The following is a 22,077-nucleotide window of genomic DNA, read 5'->3' as shown; positions in this document are numbered from 1 at the left end:
CTTTTCACCTTACCATCCCGTGGCAAATGGACAAGCTGAATCAACAAATAAGATTATCATCAATAATTTGAAGAAGAGACTAGAAAAATCAAAAGGGAATTGGCCTGAAGAATTACCAGGAGTATTATGGGCTTATAGAACCACAGCAAAACAGCCACGGGATAAACTCCATTTTCGCTTGTGTACGGTTCCGAAGCTTTAATCCCAATTGAAATAGGAGAACCAAGCAAGAGATTCACATCGGCAACGGAAGAGTCGAACGATGAGGAATTAAGAACAAATTTGGACTTACTCAAACAAAGAAGAGAAGCAGCTTTAATACAGATGGCAGCACAAAAGCAAATCATAGAACGATACTACAATAGAAAGGCTCACCTCAGGTACTTCAAAATTGGAGACTTCGTTCTTAAAAAGGTTTTCCAATCAATGAAAACAACCGGAGCAGGAAAGTTAAGTCCAAATTGGGAAGGACCCTAAAAAGTTCGAGGTATCGCTGGAAAAGGTGCCTACGAGTTAGAAACCATGGATGGCAAGGTTTTACCCTCGAGTTGGAATGCTGTTTATTTAAAGAAATACTATTTTTGAGCAAAAGAAATACCCACTGTCAGGTATCGTTCAATTAATATTTTTATTTTATACAGTTAAAATTATACTAACAATTTTAGATGATAGGAAAAAAGCTAGCCCACACCAAATGAAGATATTAGACCTAAAAGACACGCGGAAGCAATATTATTCCCGGTCTAGGATTGCAGCCTCTCTAATGGAAATATAAAGGGTTAAGCAGTCATCATCTAAATTATATATACCTCCGAGTCCTGTATGTTTTTTCTTTTCAGGAAATAGACCACATGGAAGGAATAATCAAGTGCTCAAGATTTCATACTTTAAAGCTCTAACACTTGGGGGACTAATATATATATATGAAAGGCAAAGAAGACTGAAAAAGTCAGAATTCGAGTCAAGCCTGAGGCAATCTACCCAACAAATCGAAAGTTAAGAGCAAAAACACAAGCCTGATTCAAAAAACCTATGATGATGAATACACTCGTGGATGTAAATTACAAAATCTTACGAATATGTAGGTTAAAGGCAATATTTAGTCATTGGTTGCAAGATATACCCTTGAATTTTGTAAAATATGTTATAAGGAAAACAGTTACGAAAAAGTTGTAGATGATACTTGAATACGTGTAAAGTATTATACAATTTGGAAGTTCAAACAATACAAAACTTCCTCAAATTATTCAAAGAAACATGTGTGTTCCTATTCCTTCTTTCGTATGTTTACACCAATATGAAGTTGAGACGTCTTCTTCATTAAGTGTCGTTTATAAAAGGACCCTCTTTTATTATTCGTGCCTGTTCAAAAAGTCACGGAGTATTGAAGCATTTTAAATGCATAATAAGAGAGTAGTACAGAAACTCAAAATAAGATATTATAAGAGTTGAACAAAAACTCAGAAAGTAATATTATAATAACTTGGTTAAAACTAAGTATAAACTTAGTTCCAACCGAATTGTTTTATACAAAACCACAAAACATACCAGGGGTAAAACTTTCCAAATCATTACCAAACCCCAAAATGGACCAGGGGTAAACTTCTACCAATAAAAAAAACAAAACAACACTTCAAACTTTTCAATCAAACTTTCATTGTGGGGAAGGATCTGAACCAGTATTATCAGAAGGATTCGAGTTGGCATCATCAGCAGCAGAGGGAACGACTTGAGCAGAGGAGGGTTGAACAATAGCTTCACCAGGAGTAAGTTCATCACCCTCGGGAATGCCAACCTCAGGTGAAGAAAAGCTTTGACTCTGCTGAGTTTTCTCAATAGTTTCTTTAGTTTTTGCAATTTTAGCAGCTAAGTCAAAGCCTTCCCAGCTTACCTCCATTAAAGTTTCGAGGCGCGTGTTCAAGAAAGCCCAACTAACATCAACAATAACCTTGTTTTCAAGGGCTTCATAATCCCTCTCCCACTGCTCAATCTCAGTTCTTAGCTCCTCCTTCTAATTCAAAGCAGCATCATAAGAAGCCTGTAAGGGGGCAAGAGACCTCTCTAAGAACTGAACTTGGTTAGAAGATGCACGGAGATCTTCTTGAGTTTGGGTGAGAGTTTGAACAAGCTCCCTGGCGTAAACTTCTTTTTGGTTCAACAGTTCCTTCAAACCCCTAATTTATTCAGTAGCTTTGGAAAGCTGCTCAGCAAATGAAGACTCGAGAAGGTCTTTATCTTTGCTCACTTGACTGGATGAGGCTTTCTCAACTGCCAACTCTGTTGCCATTACCTTCACCTGCTGCTCCAAGGTACACTTTTCTTCCTCTAAGACTTCTTTCTCAAGTTGAAGACCTTCGAACTATTCCTTCCAGTTGTCCGCTTCGGTGCGATAGTCGTTCATTAACTTCTCAGTATGGACGATCCTCTTCATCATCTCCGTTCTAATTAGGTTGATCTATATAATGAAAAGGAAAATGTGATTATCAAATATAGATGAAAAGGAAATCACATGCAAAATAAAAAGCTAAGGCTTATACCTTAAAAGATGAATGTACAATATCATTCATCCACGTTAAAGAATTGTGGCTTCCCAATTTGGACTTCTCAATTGGGCCAATCAATGGTTTCAGCCATACATCAGCTTGGCTAGATTTCTTTAGAAGATTACCATCCTCAGGAACCTCGATGGTAACTCTTTTCATTACCCTACTGTTACCAGAAGAACCAACTTCAACATGAGAAGTTGTAACAGTAGGGGCAGTTGAGGGAGTCAAAATAGCCACGGGCGAAGCAGTGGTAGCAGCAACAAGTGCGGGGAACTGAGGATCAACTGGAACACATACAGAAAAAGAGGCAAGAGGCGTTTCCTCAGAAACAAAGCCGAAGTCTTCATTATCAAACCCACGAGAAATGACATGGAAACAAAGCCGAAGTCTTCATTATCAAACCCACGAGAAATGGCATCTCTTCGTCAGAGCTCACTAAGGTAGAATCTTCGGGCTCGTGCATGGGAATAAAACTGGGAGGAGGAGTAGCTTCGTCATCCGAAATGACACGTCTCCTAGCTCGAGGATTACGAACTAACGAGCCTTTATCCCGTTCCTCTTCACCCTCGGAACTGTGTGCTCTATCAGCTTTTCTTTTTGATGAGGAACTCAAGATCATTTCTTGAGCCATCGACAGAGAGAGTCTCAAAGCAGCAATAGATGCGGCACTCACACCTCGAATGGGAAATCCTAGTAAAGAGATGAGTTATTAAATTTTTAAGTATGGAAGTAAGGTAGAAAGTAGAAGAGAAAGATACCATAAGTCTTCACTTTCCAACCAAACCTATTAGAAAGGTACTTCCAGGACCTTTCTTCCATAGGAGCAACAGTTAATAGTGTTTCTACCCAACCACGGAAGTTTGGAATCTTCTAAACAACTTCCATGGTTGCTAAAAAAAAAAGAAAAGAAAAATAGTCATGAGATTGCAGGTTCTTCACAAAAAAAAAAGAAAAGAAGGAAAAAAATCTGAAAAGAAACTTACGTGCAAATTTTCATTTCTCTGGAAAAGGCATGTTCTCTTAACCCACTTGTGGGAGCAGCAACGAATCGGGCATTCCAACCATGATCCTTGCCATCTTCAGGGCTTACTAAAACCCTCTTACTCCTGGCCATGAGAGAAAAAACCCCAGAACGAAATAACTTGGGGGAATAAAGATGAATCAAATGAAAGAAGGTAAAGGATAAAGAGGCCAAGTTTGACAAGTATCTCAAGCATGCCATAGCTCTCCATACAATAGGGCCAATCTGTCTTAAGCAAATGTTGAAAAAATGATAAAATTCTATGATGACTAGGTCGATAGGTGGTTTGAAGCCTAATGTAAAGGGATATATATAAACAAAAGAATAACCAGCTTTGTATGAAGTGATCCTTTGATTTGCATTATGGACTAAAATTGGGAAATTGAATTTCCAATGACATTCTCTTCGCACAAGAGAAATCAAGCCCTCAGTAATCTGGGAAGGGTAAACATCAGCACGATCATGAGATGTCATAGAAGTAACTTGATTTCTAATCGATTCTCTATCAGTAAAGAAGGAAAGTTCAGCGGGAATAATCTCATCAACAGTGGGTTCACGAAGCGGTTCACTAGAATCCCTATTTCTAGCAGACGATCTATGAGAAAAAGAAGTCCTAGTTCTAGAAAATGAAGGGGTAGTAATACTGGGTTGAGAAGAAGAACCACGGATAGATATAGACCCTAAACTATGTAACCTGCCACCTCTTCTACTTCTGATAGGAGTAGATGAAGGGAGAAGTTCATCTACTATAACTACTTTACGAGGATCAGGATTTGGAGAAGACATAGTTGTATAAGAAGGTAATATGTAATGATGAACAAGGGGGACATAGTTGTGCTACTAATATATTGCCTTTTTCCACCAGCTTCTTATTGTGATCCTTTGTGTAATACTGTATTGGTAAAAATAAATATTACACGTGTAACTAAATATGTGGCTGATATGGCAAGGCATGTGGATCACTAAAAAAACGACAACTGGAGAGATGCATTAAAAGAGACATGAGTCATAACAGATATGAGCAAATCACCTACGAGATAAAAGGATACGGTTGCTCGAGTCTAAGTATTTAAATAAAGAGGCACCGATGGAATGAATCAAGACAGTAAAGAGGGAATATTCATGAATCGTCAATTAATGAGCGTGAATGATCACAAACGTTACGGAATCTTCATGAACAGTTACGATTATCAATTATAACGTCTCATTAATATCATTAATGCTCATAATGATTCGTTCATAAAAGGAAAAGACATTGTATTTATAGACTCCTATATAAGGGAAGGAGATGTCACTTGTACAGACACGCTCTGATTATTATTAGAATATAATTACTTTCTTGTGCTTTCTATTGATTATTTTGTCATTTCTTATTCTAATTTTCTTTCTTATTTCTGAGAGAATATTGAATTTCTTGATTATCAGTAACCCGAGTACTTCTAAAAATAGGCTTTGACTGAGAATCTAATCCTTTGGTTAAACAAATACTCAGAATACTACTAAGATTTATAGATAGGGTTATTCTACTTTTACCAAAATATATAGACCATGGACAAATTGATGGTTATATTGCACAATTTAAGACGAAGGAGAAATCTATCCAAGAGGGTTTTCAAATTTTTCCAACTTAAATCACCAATTAAATGTTGAAAACAGTGATGGATTCGGGTAATCTAACCAAAATTGAGTTAAGAACACTTACCCCAATGTTTTTCCTTGAAGATATATCAAACATCACCTCTGCTCAAGCTCCAAGTTGTTAAAAATGGCGAATGGGACGAAGCCCCCCTGTTTTTATAACTTACGGATCTGTCCAGGCTGACCTCGATCGTGGAGTCCGATCCTGGACCTCGATCATGAGAGTCCGATCCTGGACCTCGATCATGAGAGTTCGATCCTGGACCTCGATCATGAGAGTCCGATCATGGGGAGTCCGATCATGGGGTTCGACCCTGGGCTCGATCATGGCTTCGATCGTGGCCCTCGACTCTAGGATCGATCATGGCTTCGATCGTGGCCTCGACTCTGTGCTCGATCATGGCTTCGATCATGGCCCTCGATCCTGAGCTCGATCTGGGCTTCAATCGTGGCCCTTGACCCTAAGCTCGATCTGGCCTCGATTTCTGAGCAGAAGCAAAATTTCCAACAGAAGGAAATTGCAGCAGCTGTTCTAGTTCAATTCTTGATCCGTTAACCATCCGAAACTCACCCGAGGCCCTCGGGACTTCAACTAAAATACCAACAAGTCCTAAATTATCATACAAACTTATTTGAAACCTCAAATCACATCAAACAACGCTAAAATCACGAATCATGCTCCAATTCAAGCTTAATGAAACTTAGAATTTCCAACTTCTACATTCGATGTCGAAACCTATCAAATCAAGTCCGATTGACCTCAAATTTTGCACCCAAGTCATAAATGACATAACGGAGCTGTGAAAATTTTCAGAACTGGATTTCGACCCCGATATCAAAAAGTCAACTCCCCGGTCAAACTTTCAAACTTTAAATTCCTATTTTAGCCATTTCAAGCCTAATTTCACTACGGACTTCCAAATAAAATTTCGATCACGCTCCTAAGTCCAATATCACCATACAGAGCTGTTGGAATCATCAAAATTCTATTCCGAGGTCATTGGCACATAATTTGACATCCGGTCACTATTTGAACTCAAACTTTAAATTTTTCATCAAAATTCCATATCTCGGGCTAAGGACCTCGGAATTTGGTTATGGGCATACACCAAAGTCCCAATTCACGATACGGACCTACCGAAACTGTCGAAACATTGATCCGAGTCCGTTTGCTCAAAATGTTGACTAAAGTCAACTTAGTTGTGTTTTAAACATCTAATTCACATTATAATCCATTTTTCACCTGAAAACTTTCCGAAAATTTTTTACGGACTGCACACGTAAGTCGAGTAATGGTAAATAGTGCTTATATCATATAATTAATCATTAAATTTAAAGATGACATTTTGGGTCATCACAATTTATCCATAATTGTGAGGCAAATATTGAGTTTTAGCCTACAAGGTGAGTGCCCATGCGGCGTTAAATGTGACTCGTTAAGTCGGGTAAATAGTTATGAGGTCTTCATGCCTCACATTTTGTTGTCAGTGTAGCAAAAATTCGGAACAAGGTTTTGGTTAATATGAGGTTAATTGATGATGCTGGAATTAATTATAAACAACTATTATGACCGGAGATGTGGTTATGGACATACGTATGATGTGTGCGTAGGCACGAATTGCTACAGCCAGTTGGGACTAGTACCGTGTGTTGATGTTAGGAATTCGAAATTTATTTGGAATGTTAAGGAATTGGCTTAAAGGCTTATAAGTGTGAATAAAAGAAATAATATCCACTGAAATGATGTTGTCGAACCCCTGTTAAATTTACGGTGACGTAAAATCACCCGTTTGTATGTGTGGAATAATGCACTCAGTAATTTAATGTCATCAGAAGGGTTCTTGGCACGTTCGAGAACGAACGCATGTTTAAGAGGTGGAGAATGTAACGACTTGACTTATCGTTTTAAGAATTAACGCCCCGTTCAGTGACTTAGGGTCTCAAGCAGCTTCGTAATATGTATTATGACCTGTGGGTGTGGTCGAGTTAGTGGAAGATTCAGAATTAAATTAAAAGAACAATTCTTATTTAGAAGATTTTTGGAAAGTCCGACCGAAGGTTGAATTTTTTATAACAAGGTCGGATTTCGATTACGGAAATGGGAATAGCTCCATTACGTCATTTATGACTAGTGTGCAAAATTTGAAGTCATTCCGGATTAATTTGATACGTTTCGGCGCAAGATATAGAAGTTGAAAGGTTTGAAAATTCATAATTCGATTCGATGCGCGATTCATAATTTCGGCATTGTTTGACGTAATTTGAAGCCTCGACTAAGTTTGTATTGTATTTTGGGACATGTTGGTATATTTGGTTGAGGTCCCAGGGGCCTCGGGTGGATTTTGGAAGGTTAACGGAGCAATTTGGACTTGAAGGAAGCTGCTGGAAAATGCGCAGAAGCGGAACCCATCACAGGTGCGCACTGGCCATCGCTGAAACGATGTGCGCAGATGCGGCATTTTGCCCGCAGGTGCGAAACTGGGCAGAATGTTAAGGACCAAAAATGGTCATTTCTCCATTTTTCGTTTGAGATTATGGAGCTCGGTTTTTGGGCGATTTTGGAGGAGTTCTTCAAGACATTGACTTGGGTAAGTGTTCTATGTCCTAAAGAGATTATATTTCATGAATCTATGGTTATATTCATCGTTTAATTCGAGTTTAATGGAGGAAATGAGAATTTTTGTAAAAACTTTTCAAAAATGGAAATTCAAGATTTGGAGGACGATTTGTTATTGGAATTCGATAAAATTGGTATGGTTGAACTCGTATCGGAATGGGTATTCGGATTTCGTAAAAATTATATTGGGTTCCGAGAGGCGGGCCCCGCATTGACTTTTGTTGCCTTTTTGGAATAAACTTTTAAGTCGACGTTTTATTATTCGGAATTATTTCCGATGAATTTTAATGAAGTTATATAATTAATATGGATATATTTGAGCGGTCTTGAGGTCAATTCAATCAAGAAGGCGATTTTGGAATATCGGCATAACTTCAAAAAGGTAAGTATCTTGCCTAACCTTGAGTGGGGGAATTACCCCTTAGGCATTGAGTCTTATGCGCAATTTGTGTAATTGAAAACCATGTACGTAAGGTGACGAGTACGTACTTGGTTTATATGTGCAAATTACCTTGGTTAAAATCCTTAGACGCCCTTATGTATTAAATTGGAAATTATTAGCACTTATTAAATCCTTGTTTTGTTGGATTTGTTTTTACTGCGCACGGAGACTTCGAGGTATATCTGCCAGCGTCTGCAGACTCCGGAGTCCCCTTCTATCATTTTATGTTGCCTCCTTATATTTTATTTAGACCTTGACATATAGAGACATTGAGAATAAATTCTTAGAAGCTTGTGACTTATTTCTACCGGGTTTTGGGAGTTGTAATCATTTGTACTGTAGATTAATTATTTTCAGACATTTATGATTATTCCGCATTGATAGGCTTACTTAGTCTTAGAGACTAGGTGCCATCACGACACCCTACAGAGGGAAATTTGGGGTCGTGACAAGTTGGTATCAGAGCACTAGGTTCATAGGTGTTATGAGTCACAAACAGGTTTAGTAGAGTCTTGCGTATCGGTACGGAGACGTCTGTACTTATCTTCGAGAGGCTATGGAATTGTTAGGAATTATTCTCTTCTTTGATTCCTTATCGTGCGCCTTTGTTGATTTCAAGGTTCTTAACAATTGTCTTTCTATTCTCTCACAGATGGTGAGGACACGCACAACTGGATCTGATGATCAGACACCCGCGCCCCCTGTTGGAGCCGCAAGAGGCCAGGGTCGGGGCAGAGGCCTAGCCAGAGGCCGAGGAAGACCATGTGGTGCAGCCAGAGCATCTGCACGAACTGCTGCACCGGAGCCACCAGTAGCTCCAGTTTGAGAGCAGGCAACTGAGACGCCTGTTACTATTCCTACACTTCAGGAAACTCTTGCCCAGTTTTTGAGTATGTTTGGCACTTTAGCTCAGGCAGGATTAATTCCACTTGCTCCTGCCACATCTCAGGCTGGGGGAGGAGCGCTGACTCCCGCCACCCATACTCCAGAGCCACGTGCCCAAGTTGACCATGCTTCAGAGGTTATACCAGTGCAGCCAGTTGTCCCAGTTCGGCCTGAGATTAGGATAGCAGTTTCAGAGGGAGAGCAGCTCAGGCTCGAGAGGTATAAGAAGTACCACCCTCCCACTTTCAGCGGTCTAGCTTCAGAGGATGCTCAGGGTTTTCTGGAGGAATGTCACCGTATCCTTCGTACTATGGGTATTGTGGATTCCAGTGGAGTTTCTTTCACGGCATTCCAGTTTAGAGGAGCAGCCTACTAGTGGTGGCAGGCATATGAGTTGGATAGTTCGACTGAGGCAGCTTCACTTACTTGGACTCAATTTTCAGATATGTTCTTGAGGGAGTATGTTCCTCAGAGTCTTAGGGATGCTTGGCACGCAGAGTTTGAGCAGCTGCGCTAGGGTTCTATGACCGTGTCAGAATATGCGGTCTGATTCAGTGATTTGGCTAGGCATGCACCAGCCTTAGTTGCTACTATTCGAGAGCGGGGTTCGTAGGTTTATTGAGGGTCTTCACCCTAGTATCAGATATAGTATGGCCCAAGAGCTAGAGATGGAAATCACATACCAACAGGTGGTGTCAATTGATAGAAGATTGGAAGGTATGCAGACTCGGGAGAGGGAAGAGAGGGAAGCTAAGAGACCCCGAGATTCTGGCACATATAATAATTCTCGTGCCCCAGTTGCAGCCCGACATGGTAGAGGTTATGTGAGTAATCCTATTCATTCTGCACTTCCAGCTTCCGGTTGTATTCCGACTACTCCCAGACCTCAGGTTCCATATTATGCACCACCAATGTCTTCTGTACCTCCTGTACGGGGTGCTTTCAGCGGACAGTCTAGTCGATCAGGCCCGAGCCAGTCCCAGCAGCCACATCCTCCGAGGGCTTATTTTGAGTGTGGTGACACTCGCCATATTATGAGAGATTGCTCCAGATTTAGGAGGGGTGCACCTCCACAAATTTATCAGGCCCTACCTATTCCACAGGGTCCTCTGGCTTCTCAGGCCATGATTTCTGCACCAGTTGCCACTCCACCTGCACAGCCAGTGAGAGGTGGAGGTCGGGCAGGTAGAGGTCGCCCTAGAGGGGGAGGCCAGGCCAGATATTATGTCCTTCCTGCTAGAACAGATGTTGTTGCATCCGATTTTGTTATCACAGGTATTATTCCGGTCTGTCATAGAGATGCGTCAGTCTTATTTGATCCAGGCTCCACTTATTCTTATGTGTCATCTTATTTTGCCCCGTATTTAGGCGTATCACGTGATTCCTTGAGTTCTTCTATTTATGTATCTATACCCGTGGGTGAATCTATTATTGTGGATCATGACTTAGAGGCGTGTCCGTATTGTGTTTTGGAGGTCCGTAGCTTATTTAGGCTTGAAATGTCGAAAGTCAAAATTTAGAGATTTGGACCGGTAGTGAAAATTTTGATATCGGGGTCGGATTCCGATTCCTGAAGTTAGAGTTGGTCCGTAATGTTAAATATGACTTCTGTGCAAAATTTGGAGTCAATCAGACGTGGTTTGATAGGTTTTGGCATCGGTTGTGGAAATTTGAAGTTTCAAGTTCATTAAGTTTGAATTGGAGGGTTATATGTGATTTTTGCGTTGTTTGATGTGATTTGAGGGCTCGACTTAGTTTGTATGGTAATTTAGGACTGGTTGGTATATTTGGTTGAGGTCCCGGGGGCTTCAGGTGTGTTTCGGATGCTCAACGAGCCATTTCGGACTCGAGGAAGATAGCAGATTTTTTGGAGTTTTGTTGCAGACTTTTTCTTCATCACGTTCATGAGGGAGGACTCGCGATTGCGTAAGGCAATCTGAGAGGCTAGACAAAGTTGTTCTTCGCATTCGCGAATTGAGGACGCGATCGCCTAGGATTAGCTGGGCAGAGGAAGTTTTGTTCTTTACGTTCACGGGCAGAAGGATGCAAATGCGAAGTGGTGTGAAGTAGTGCTTCACGAACGCGTGGCCAAGGTCGCGTTCACGTAGAGTTAAGGAGGCTAAAGCTGGGCCACGCGCTTTGCTCATCACGAATGCGTGAGGACGTTCGCGATTGCGTGAGTCTGAGAGCCAGAGCATCGCGTTGTTCTTCACGATTGCGAGGCTATTTCCGCAATCACGATTAAGGAAATGTCTGGGCAGTATTAATGTTTCCAAAAATGGGGGTTTTTCCATTTTATCAAAAACTTGAGTTGGGAGCTCGGATTTTGGACGAGAGTTTGAGGGATTTTCAAAGATATCGATTGGGTAACGATTCCTAACTCTTTTATGGTTATATTCCACTAATCTATGGTTGATTTCATCATTTAATTTTGGATTTTGGGGTTGAAATTGTAAAACGTTTGGAAGAACTTCTTCAACATAGATTTCGAGTTTTGAAAGGGGATTTGTGGTCGAATTTGAGTAATTTATATATGGTCAGACTCGTGAGTGAATGGGTGTTCATATTTTGTGACTATTACCCGATTTCGAGATGTGGGCCCTGGTCGACTTTGTAGGACGGATTTCGGAATTTTTGTTAAAATCTTGATTTCAATATTTCATTAATTAGATTAGTCTATTCTAGTTGTATTTATGATATGCAATTGTTTTTGGCTAGATTTGGGCCATTGTTACCAATTGATTGAGCTTGGTTCGAGGTAAGTGGCTTGCCTAACCTTGTGTGGGGGAAATTCCCTTACGATTTGGTACTGTTTTGATATGTGAGCATCGTGTACGTGAGGTGATGAGTACGTACACGGGCTATTTGTTGTAAAACTCTGTTCTCCACTAAGTAATAACATGTTTCTCCTTATTTGAGTTACACTAGCATATGTAACTATCCTGTTTAGTTTAGAATAGCATGCCTACGTGTCTTAACTGCCTATCTGAACTCTGTGCAACATGTTTAGTGAAATTTCCTATTTTTCCTTGACTTGAACTAAGTGTTAATTGTAGGTTTTCAAGTTGTAACTATTATTTCCGTTGGTTGAGCTGCATATTTACTTTGGGACTACAGAACGGTATTCCGGGGGATCCCTCTGTACTGCATATTTACTTTGGAACTACTGAACGGTATTCCGGGAGATCCCCCTGTACTGCATATTTACTTTGGGACTACGGAACGGTATTCCGGGAGATCCCCATGTACTGCATATTTACTTTGGGACTACGGGACGGTATTCCGGGAGATCCCCCTGTACTGCACATTTACGTATGGGACTACGAGACGGTATCTCGGGAAAACCCCTATTGTTATTTCTGTGTACTGAATTGTTGTCTTCTATGATTTCATTCTTGTTAAATTCCAGTCTTCATTTTACTGCGGTATTTCATTCTATCTTGTGTTATTATATATATACTAGTAGGGCCTGACCTGACCTCGTCACTACTCGACCGAGGTTAGGCTTGGCACTTACTGGGTACTGATTGTGGTGTACTCATGCTACTATCTGCACATGTTTTTCGTGTGCAGATCCAGATGCTCCTTATCAGCTGCACTATCAGTGAGCCGGGACAACTTTGGAGACTTCAAGGTATCTCTGCCGCGTCCGCAGACCTCAGAGTCCCCTTCTATTATTCCCCATCTCTATTATCTTCTGTATTTTCTTTTGATAGACTCTGGTGTATAGAGACACTAGATTTTCCTTCTGTAGCTTGTGATTCGCGATGTTTCGGGTTTTGGGATTTTTTGTGTATTTTTGAATAGTTGGTTATTGTACATGCCAAGTGGCATGGTATCCAGTTATGCTGTTTTTGCTAATGTTAGTTGTTGAATTTATGTTTTCATTTCATTATTACGCAAATGTTAGGCTTACCTAGTCGTAGAGACTAGCTGCCGTCACGACGTCATACGAAGGGGAAATTGGGTCGTGACAATTTGGTATCAGCCGGTTTATTAGAGTCTCGCGGATTGGTACGGAGACGTCTGTACTTATCTTCGGGAGGCTATGGAACTGTTAGGAAAATTTCACTACTTTGATTCCTTGTCGTGCCAAAAAAAAATAAAAAAAAATTGTTGACTTCAAAAATTCTAAACTTCTGTATTCTATTCTCTCACAGATGGTGAGGACACGTACATGTGGATTTGATGACCAGGAACCCGCGACCCCTGCTAGAGCCGCGAGAGGACGGGGTCGGGGTAGAGGTCGATGACATCCACATGGTGCAGCCAGAGCACCTGCACGAGCTGCTACAGAGGAGCCCTCAGTAGTTCCAGTTAGAGGGCAGACACCTGAGTTACCTATTTCTGCACCAGCCCTCCAAGAGACTTTAGCCCAGTTTCTAAGCATGTTCATCACCTTAGATCAGGCTTTATTGATTCCACTTGCTCCTGCCATATCTCAGGCTGGGGGAGGAGTACAAACTCCCGTCGCCAATACTCCAGAGTAGTGGGCTCAGGTCGACCAAGTTCCAGAGATTGTAACAATGCAGCCGGTAGCTCCAGATCAGCCCGAGGTTAGGGCGGCGGCTTCTGAGGTGGAGCAGCTCAAACTTGAGAGGTACAAGAAGTACCACCACCTACCTTCAACGTATTGTCTACAGATGATGCTCAGGGTTTTCTGGAGGAGTGTCATCGTATTCTCCGTACTATGGGCGTAGCAGAGATGAGTGGGGTTTCTTTTACCACCTTCCAGCTTAGAGGAGAAGCCTATCAGTGGTGGCGTGCTTCTTAGTTGAGTAGTCCGGATGAGGCAGCTTCACTTACATGGACTCAGTTCTCGGACATGTTGTTGAGAGAGTATGTCCCTCAGAGCCTCAGAGACTCATGGCGCGCGGAGTTTGATTAGTTGCGCCAGGGTGCTAGGACTGTGTCAGAGTATGTAGTCCACTTCAGTGATTGGGCCCGACATGCACTGGCCTTGGCTGACACAGTTCGAGAGAGGGTTCAACGGTTTATTTAGGGACTCCACCCCAGCATCCGGATTAGTATGGCCAGTGAGTTGGAGATGGATATTTCTTATCAGCAGGTTGTGAGTATTGCTAGGAGATTGGAGGGCATGCTTGCCCGGGACAGAGAGGAGAGAGAGGCCAAGAGGTCTCGAGAGACTGGCTATTATTCTGGTTCTCGTGCCCTAGCAGCTCGCGATGGTAGGGGTTATATGAGTCATTTCATTCATTCAGCTCTTCCAGCCGCCAGTGGTGTTCCAGCTCCTTCTAGGCCCCAGGAGCCTTATTATGCACCTCCAGTATCTAGTGTGCCTCCTGCACGGGGTGTTCCTAGCGGCCAGTCCAGCAGATCTGGCCCGAGCTAGTTACAGATGCCACGCCCTCCCAGAGCTTATTTTGAGTGTGGCGACACTCGCCATATGGTGAGGGATTGCCCCAGATTTAGGAGGGGTGCACCTCTATAGACTTTTTAGCCACAGCGTGCTCCACCGAGTCCTCAGGCTATAATTACATCACCAGCTGCCACCCCACCTGCTCAGCCAGCCCATGGTGGAGGTCGGGGAGGTCGAGGTTGCCCTAGAGGGGGAGGCCAGGCCAGATATTATGCCCTTCCTGCTTGCACAGAGGCAGTTGCTTCCGACTCTGTCATTACAGGTATTATTCCAGTCTGTCATAGAGATGCGTCGGTATTATTTGACCCAGGCTCTACATATTCCTGTGTGTCCTCTTATTTTGTCCCGTATTTGGGCGTATCTTGGGGTTCTTTGAGTTCCCCTGTTTTTGTGTCTACTCCTGTGGGAGATTCTCTTGTTGTGGACCACGTATATCGGTCGTGTTTGATTGCTCTTAATGGTTTTGAGACCAGAGCTGATTTATTATTGCTCAGCATGGTGGAGTTTTATATTATTTTGGGCATGGACTAGTTGTCGCCCCATTATGCTATTCTTGATTGTCACGCTAAGACCGTGACGCTGGCTATGCCAGGTTTACCGCGATTAGAGTGGAGAGGTACCTTAAAGTATACTCCCAGCAGAGTTATTTCATTTCTTAAAGCTCAACGAATGGTTGAGAAGGGCTGTGACGCGTATCTAGCTTATGTGAGAGATGTCAGTATTGATACCCCTACATTTGAGTCAGTTCCAGTAGTGAGGGACTTTCCATATGTGTTCCCAGCTGATCTTCCGGGCATGCCACACGACAGCGATATTGATTTCGGCATTGATTTGTTGCCTGACACTCAGCCCATCTCTATTCTTCCATATCGTATGGTTCCTCTTGAATTGAAGGAGTTGAAGGAGTAGTTACATGAGTTGCTTGATAAGGGCTTCATTCGGCCCAGTGTGTCACCTTGGGGTGCTCCTGTCTTATTTATGAAAAAGAAGGATATTTCTATGCGGATGTGTATTGATTACCGCCAGCTGAACAAAGTCACAGTGAAGAACCGGTATCCTTTGCCTCGTATTGATGACCTATTTGATCAATTACAGGGTGCCAGAGTGTTTTCCAAGATTGACTTGCGTTCAGGTTAACATCAGTTGAAGATTCGGGAGCCAGATATCCTGAAGACTGCTTTCATGACTTGGTATGGTCACTATGAGTTTCTTGTTATGTCTCTTGGGCTGACTAATGCCCCAGTAACTTTTATGCACTTGATGCACAGTGTGTTCCGGCCCTATATTGACTCCTTCGTCATTGTGTTCATTGATGACATTCTGATGTACTCCCGGGCTCGGGAAGATCATGAGCAGCACCTGAGGACTATGCTCCAGACTTTGAGAGAAAAGAAATTATATGCAAAATTTTCAAAGTGAGTTTTGGCTAGACTCAGTGGCATTCTTGGGTCATATAGTATAGAGTGATGGGATCCAAGTGGATTCGAAGAAGATTGAAGCAATGTAGAGTTGACCTAGACCGTCCTCAGCTACAGAGATCCGGAGTTTTCTTGGTTTGGCGAGGTATTACCGTCGATTTGTAGAGGGTTTCTCGTCTATTACAGCACCTATGACCAGGATGACCCAGAAGGGTGCTCCGTTCAAGTGGACAGAGGAATGTAAGGAGAGCTTTCAGAAGTTCAAGATAGCTTTGACTACAGCCCCAGTATTGGTATTACCTATAGGTTCGGGGTCTTATACTGTGTATTATGATGCATCGCGGATTGGTCTCGGTGCGGTGTTGATGCAGGACGGTAGGGTGATTGCCTACACGTCTAGACAGCTGAAGGTGCATGAAAAGAACTATCATGTCCACGACCTTGAGTTAGCTACTATTGTTCAAGACTTGAAGATTTGGCGGCATTATTTGTACGGTGTTCCTTGTGAGATTTACACTGATCACCGGAGTTTGCAGCATCTGTTCAAGCAGGAGGATCTTAATTTGCGTCAGAGGATGTGGTTGGAGCTGCTTAAGGATTATGATATCACCATTTTGTACTACCCTGGGAAGGCCAATGTGGCGGCGATTCTTTGAGTTGTTGGGCAGAGAGTTTGGGAGCTTAGCATATCTACCAGCAACAGGGAGGCCCATGGCGTTGGATGTTCAAGCCTTAGCCAGCCAATTTGTGAGATTGGATATTTCTGAGCCAAGTCGAGTATTGTCTTGTGTGGTCTCTCGGTCTTCTCTTTGTGATCATATCAGAAAGCATCAATATGATGACCCCCATCTGCTTGTCCTTAAGGACACGGTCCAGCACGGTGATGCTAAAGAGGTCACTATTGGAGATGATGGTGCATTAATGATGCAGGGTAGGCTATGTGTGCCCAATGTAGATGGTTTGAGTGAGTTGATTCTCCAGGAGGCTCACAGTTTGCGGTACTTTATTCATCCGGGTGCCGCAAAGATATATTAGGACTTGAGACAACAATACTGGTGGATAAGGATGAAGAAGGACATAGTAGAGTATGTGGCCTGATGTCTAAATTTCTAGCAGGTGAAGTATGAGTATCAGCGGCCAGGTGGGTTGCTTCAGAAGTTGGAGATTCTGGAGTGGAAATGGGAGCGGATCACTATGGATTTCGTTGTTGGACTCCCACGGACTCAGCGGAGGTTTGATGCAGTTTGGGTGATTGTGGATACGCTGATTAAGTTGGCTCATTTCATTCCTGTGATGACTACCTATTTTTCTGAGCAGCTAACTCGAATCTACATCCGTGAGATCGTCAGGCTTCATGGCGTACCTGTATCTATTATCTCTGACCGGGGTACGCAGTTTACATTACGATTCTGGAGAGCCGTACATCAGGAGTTGGGTACTAGAGTGGAGCTGAGCACAGCATTTCACCCTCAGATAGACGGACAGTCCGAGCGCACTATTCAGATACTGGAGGATATGCTCCGCGTTTGTGTGATAGATTTTGGGGGTGCTTGGGACCAGTTTTTGCCACTTGCGGAGTTTGCTTACAACAACAGTTATCAGTCTAGCATTTAGATGGTACCGTACGAGGCTCTGTATGGTAGGCGGTGTCGGTCCCCAGTGGGTTATTTCGAGCCGGGCGAGGCTAGATTATTGAGTACAAACTGGTTCAAGATACCCTATATAAGGTGAAGGTGATTCAGGATCAAATTCGCACAGCCCGGTACAGACAAAAGAGCTATGCGGACCGGAAGGTTTGCGATGTTGCATTCATGGTTGGAGAGCGGGTCTTGCTTTGGGTTTCTCCTATGAAGGGCGTTATGTGGTTCAGAAAGAATGGCAAGCTGAGCCCACAATTTATTGGTCCCTTTGAGGTGTTGCGGCAAGTTGGGGAAGTTGCTTACGAGCTTGCCTTACCTCATAGCCTAGTAGGAGTTCATCTGTTATTTCATGTTTCGATGCTTCGGAAGTATCACGACGATCCATCTCATGTGTTGGATTTTAGCTCAGTCCAATTGGACAAGGATTTATCTTATGTTGAGGCGCCAGTGGCTATTTTAGACAGGCCTGTCAGAAAGCTAAGGTCAAAGAACATTGCTTCTGTGAAGGTTCAGTGGAGGGGACAGCCGATCGAGGAGGCTACTTGGGATACCGAGCAGGATATGTGCAGCCGATATCCTCATCTTTTCACCACTTCAGGTATATCTCTATACTCGTTCGAGGACGAATAATTATTTTAAGAGGGGGAGGATGTAACGACCCGACCGGTCGTTTTGAGAGTAATAGCCCCGATCCCTTATTTAATGCTTCTCCCATATCTATTTCTGCTATTGTGACTTTCCTGGAGGTTTCGTTTTGGTTTTTGGAGTATTTTGGGACACTTAATCCCTAAATGGAGGTTTAAGCCTTAGGATTTAGACCGTAGTCGAAACTGTGTGAAGAAGACTCCAGAATGGAGTTCCGTCGGTTCTGTTAGCTCCGTTAGGTGATTTTGGACTTAGGGGTGTGTCCGGATTGTGTTTTAGAGGTCCATAGCTTATTTAGGCTTGAAATGGCGAAAGTCAAAATTTTGAAGATTTGGACTGGTAGTGGAAATTTTGATATCGGGGTCGGATTCTGATTTTGAAAGTTGGAGAAGGTTCGTAATGTTGAATATGACTTGTCTACAAAATTTGGGGTCAATCGGACGTGGTTTGATAGGTTTTGGCATCGATTGTGGAAATTTGAAGTTTCAAGTTCATTAAGTTTGAATTATAGGGTGATACGTGATTTTTGCGTTGTTTGATGTGATTTGAGGGCTCGACTTAGTTTGTATGGTAATTTAGGATTGGTTGGTATATTTGGTTGAGGTCCTGGGGGCCTCAGGTGTGTTTCGGATGCTCAACGGGCCATTTCGGACTCAAGGAAGATAGCAGATTTTTTGGAGTTTTGTTGCAGTCTTTTTCTTCATCGCATTCGTGAGATAGGTCTCGTGATCGCGTAAGGCAATCTGAGAGGCCAGCCAAAGTTGTTCTTTGCGTTCGCTAATTTGAGGACGCGATCGCAGAGGCTTAGGTGGGCAGAGGAAGTTTTCTTCTTCATGTTCGCAGGCAGAAGGATGCGAATGCGTAGTGGTGTGAAGTAATGCTTCACAAACACGTGGCCAAGGTCGGGTTCCCGTAGAGTTAAAGAGGCTAAAGCTGGGCCACGCGCTTTGCTCATTGCGAACGCGTGAGTCTGAGAGCCAGAGCATCGCGTTCGCGTAGAGTTAAATTTCTGGGGTAGCTAAGTTGTTCTTCGTGATCGCGAGACTATTTCCGCGATCACGATTAAGGAAATGTCTGGGCAGTATTAAAGTTTCCAAACATGGGGATTTTTCCATTTTATCAAAAACTTGAGTTGGGTGCTCGGATTTTGGACGAGATTTTGAGGGATTTTCAAAGATATCGATTGGGTAATGATTCTTAACTCCTTTATGGTTATATTCCACTAATATATGGTTGGTTTCATCATTTAATTTCGGATTTTGTGGTTGAAATTGGGAAAAATTTGGAAGAACTTCTTCAACAAAGATTTCGAGTTTTGAAAGGGGATTTGTGGTCGGATTTGAGTAATTTGTATATGGTCAGACTCATGAGTGAATGGGTGTTCGTATTTTGTGACTTTTATCCGATTCCGAGACGTGGGTCCGGGTTGACTTTTTAGGACGAATTTTGGAATTTTTGTTAAAATCTTGATTTCAATATTTCATTAATTAGATTAGTCTATTATAGTTGTATTTATGATATGTAATTGTTTTTGGCTAGATTTGGGCCATTCAGAATCGGATATTTGTGAAAAAGGCATTGTTACCGATTGATTGAGCTTGGTTCGAGGTAAGTGGCTTGCCTAACCTTGTGTGGGGGAAATCCCCTTAGGATTTGGTACTGTTTTGATATGTGAGCGTCGTGTATGTGAGGTGAGGAGTAATAACATGTTTCTCCTTATTTGAGCTACACTAGCATATGTAACTATCCTGTTTAGTTTAGAATAGCATGCATACATGTGTTAACTGCCTATCTGAACTCTATGCAGCATGTTTAGTGAAATTTCCTATTTTTCCTTGACTTGAACTTAGTCTCAATTGTAGGTTTTCTTGTTGTAACTATTATTTCCGTTGGTTGAGCTGCATATTTACTTTGGGTATATGGAACGGTATTTTGGGAGATCCCTCTGTACTGCATATTTACTTTGGGACTACGGAACGGTATTCCGGGAGATCCCCTGTTCTGCATATTTACTTTGGGACTACGGAACGGTCCCCTGTACTGCATATTTACTTTTTGACTACGGAATGGTATTCCGGGAGATCCCCCCTGTACTGCACATTTACGTTTGGGACTACGAGACGGTATCTCGGGAAAACCCCTGTTGTTATCTTTGTGCACTGAGCTATTGTCTTCTATGATTTCATTCTTATCAAATTCCAGTCTTTATTTTACTGCGGTATTTCATTCTATCTTGTGTTATTATATATATACTAGTAGGTCCCGACCTGACCTCATCACTACTCGCCCGAGGTTAGGCTTGGCACTTACTGGGTACTGATTGTGGTGTACTAATGCTACTCTCTGCACATGTTTTTCGTGTGCACATCCAGATGCTCCTTATCAGCCGCACTATCAGTGAGCCGGGACAGCTTTGTAGATTTCAAGGTATATCTACCGCGTCCGCAGACCTCAGAGTCCCCTTCTACTCTTTCCCATATCCATTATCTTATATATTTTCTTTTGATAGACTCTGCTGTATAGAGACAATAGATTTTGCTTCTGTTGCTTGTGATTCACGATGTTCCAGGTATTGGAATTTTTTGTGTATTTTTGAATAGTTGGTTATTGTACATGCCAAGTGGCATGGTATCCAGTTATGTTGTTTTTTCTATAGTTAGTTGTTGAATTTATGTTTTCATTTCATTATTTTACAAATGTTAGGCTTACCTAGTCGTAAAGACTAGGTGCCGTCACGACGTCATACGGAGGGGAAATTGGGTTGTGACAGAATCATACCCCAAACCAAATTGATTCAACTTAGAAATTTCAAATTCTTCAAACATACACCGAACGTGCCGAAACATATTTAAACTACTTGGAATGACACAAAATTTTGCGTGCAAGTCTTACATCACTATACGGAGCTATTCCCAAGCTCGGAATTCCAAACAGACCTCAATTACTCCAAAACAAATTTAAAGAACCTTAAACCTTTAAATAGTTGATTTTTACTATTAAGCGTCGAAACGCTCCCGGTTTGTTCGAAACCCGATTCGAACATATGCCCAAGTCCAAAATTATCATACGAACCTATTGGAACCGTCAAATCCCGATTCCGGGGTCATTTTCTCAAAATATTGACCGAAGTAAAACTTGGTCTTTTAAAGCCAAACTAAGGAATCAAGTATTCCGATTTCAACCCGAACACTTCCAAATTCCGAACCAACTATCCCCATATGTCATAAATTAGTGAAAGCACATACGGAGAGTTTTATTTAGGGAAACGGGATACTAAAAGTCAAAATAACCGGTTGGGTCATTACAATTACCATAATAATGACGATTATAATTTCGTCCATAACCACGTCCACATCCATTCATACCTCCACGATGACATCATATCTTAGTTTAGACTTATGGGACGGGTTTTCACTATTGGTGGCAATCGAATTTAATTTGCATATGTAAACTTTTATTAATTGAACTCAATCAAATAAAAAGTATCAAGCAATTATAGAAAAATACATAATCAATTAAAATCTACGTATCCTTTGTGATAATTATCCCACTTTAAGATGGAAGAGATATGTGATAAAATAGAAAGGAAAAATATGTGTTCTCTCAAAAGTTTTCACTTCATGTTTCTTAATATTAACACATAGGAACATAATACTTGTTATAGGAAAAATATTTATCGTTCTTTACATCAAAAATCCTTACATGATTTGATGAACTTTCAAGAAAAACTTTTCCGTAAAGCAAGTTTGTTCATGTATGGAAACATAAATAGCAAAGTGTAAAGAAACTTGAAAACTAATTAGAAACGGCTAACCGTGATGGCCGAATATATGCTGGCGTTGTAC

This window comes from Nicotiana tabacum, chromosome 4, assembly GCF_000715075.1.
Source record: "Nicotiana tabacum cultivar K326 chromosome 4, ASM71507v2, whole genome shotgun sequence".
Classification (NCBI taxonomy): domain Eukaryota; kingdom Viridiplantae; phylum Streptophyta; class Magnoliopsida; order Solanales; family Solanaceae; genus Nicotiana; species Nicotiana tabacum.
This window is presented reverse-complemented; position numbering follows the sequence as displayed.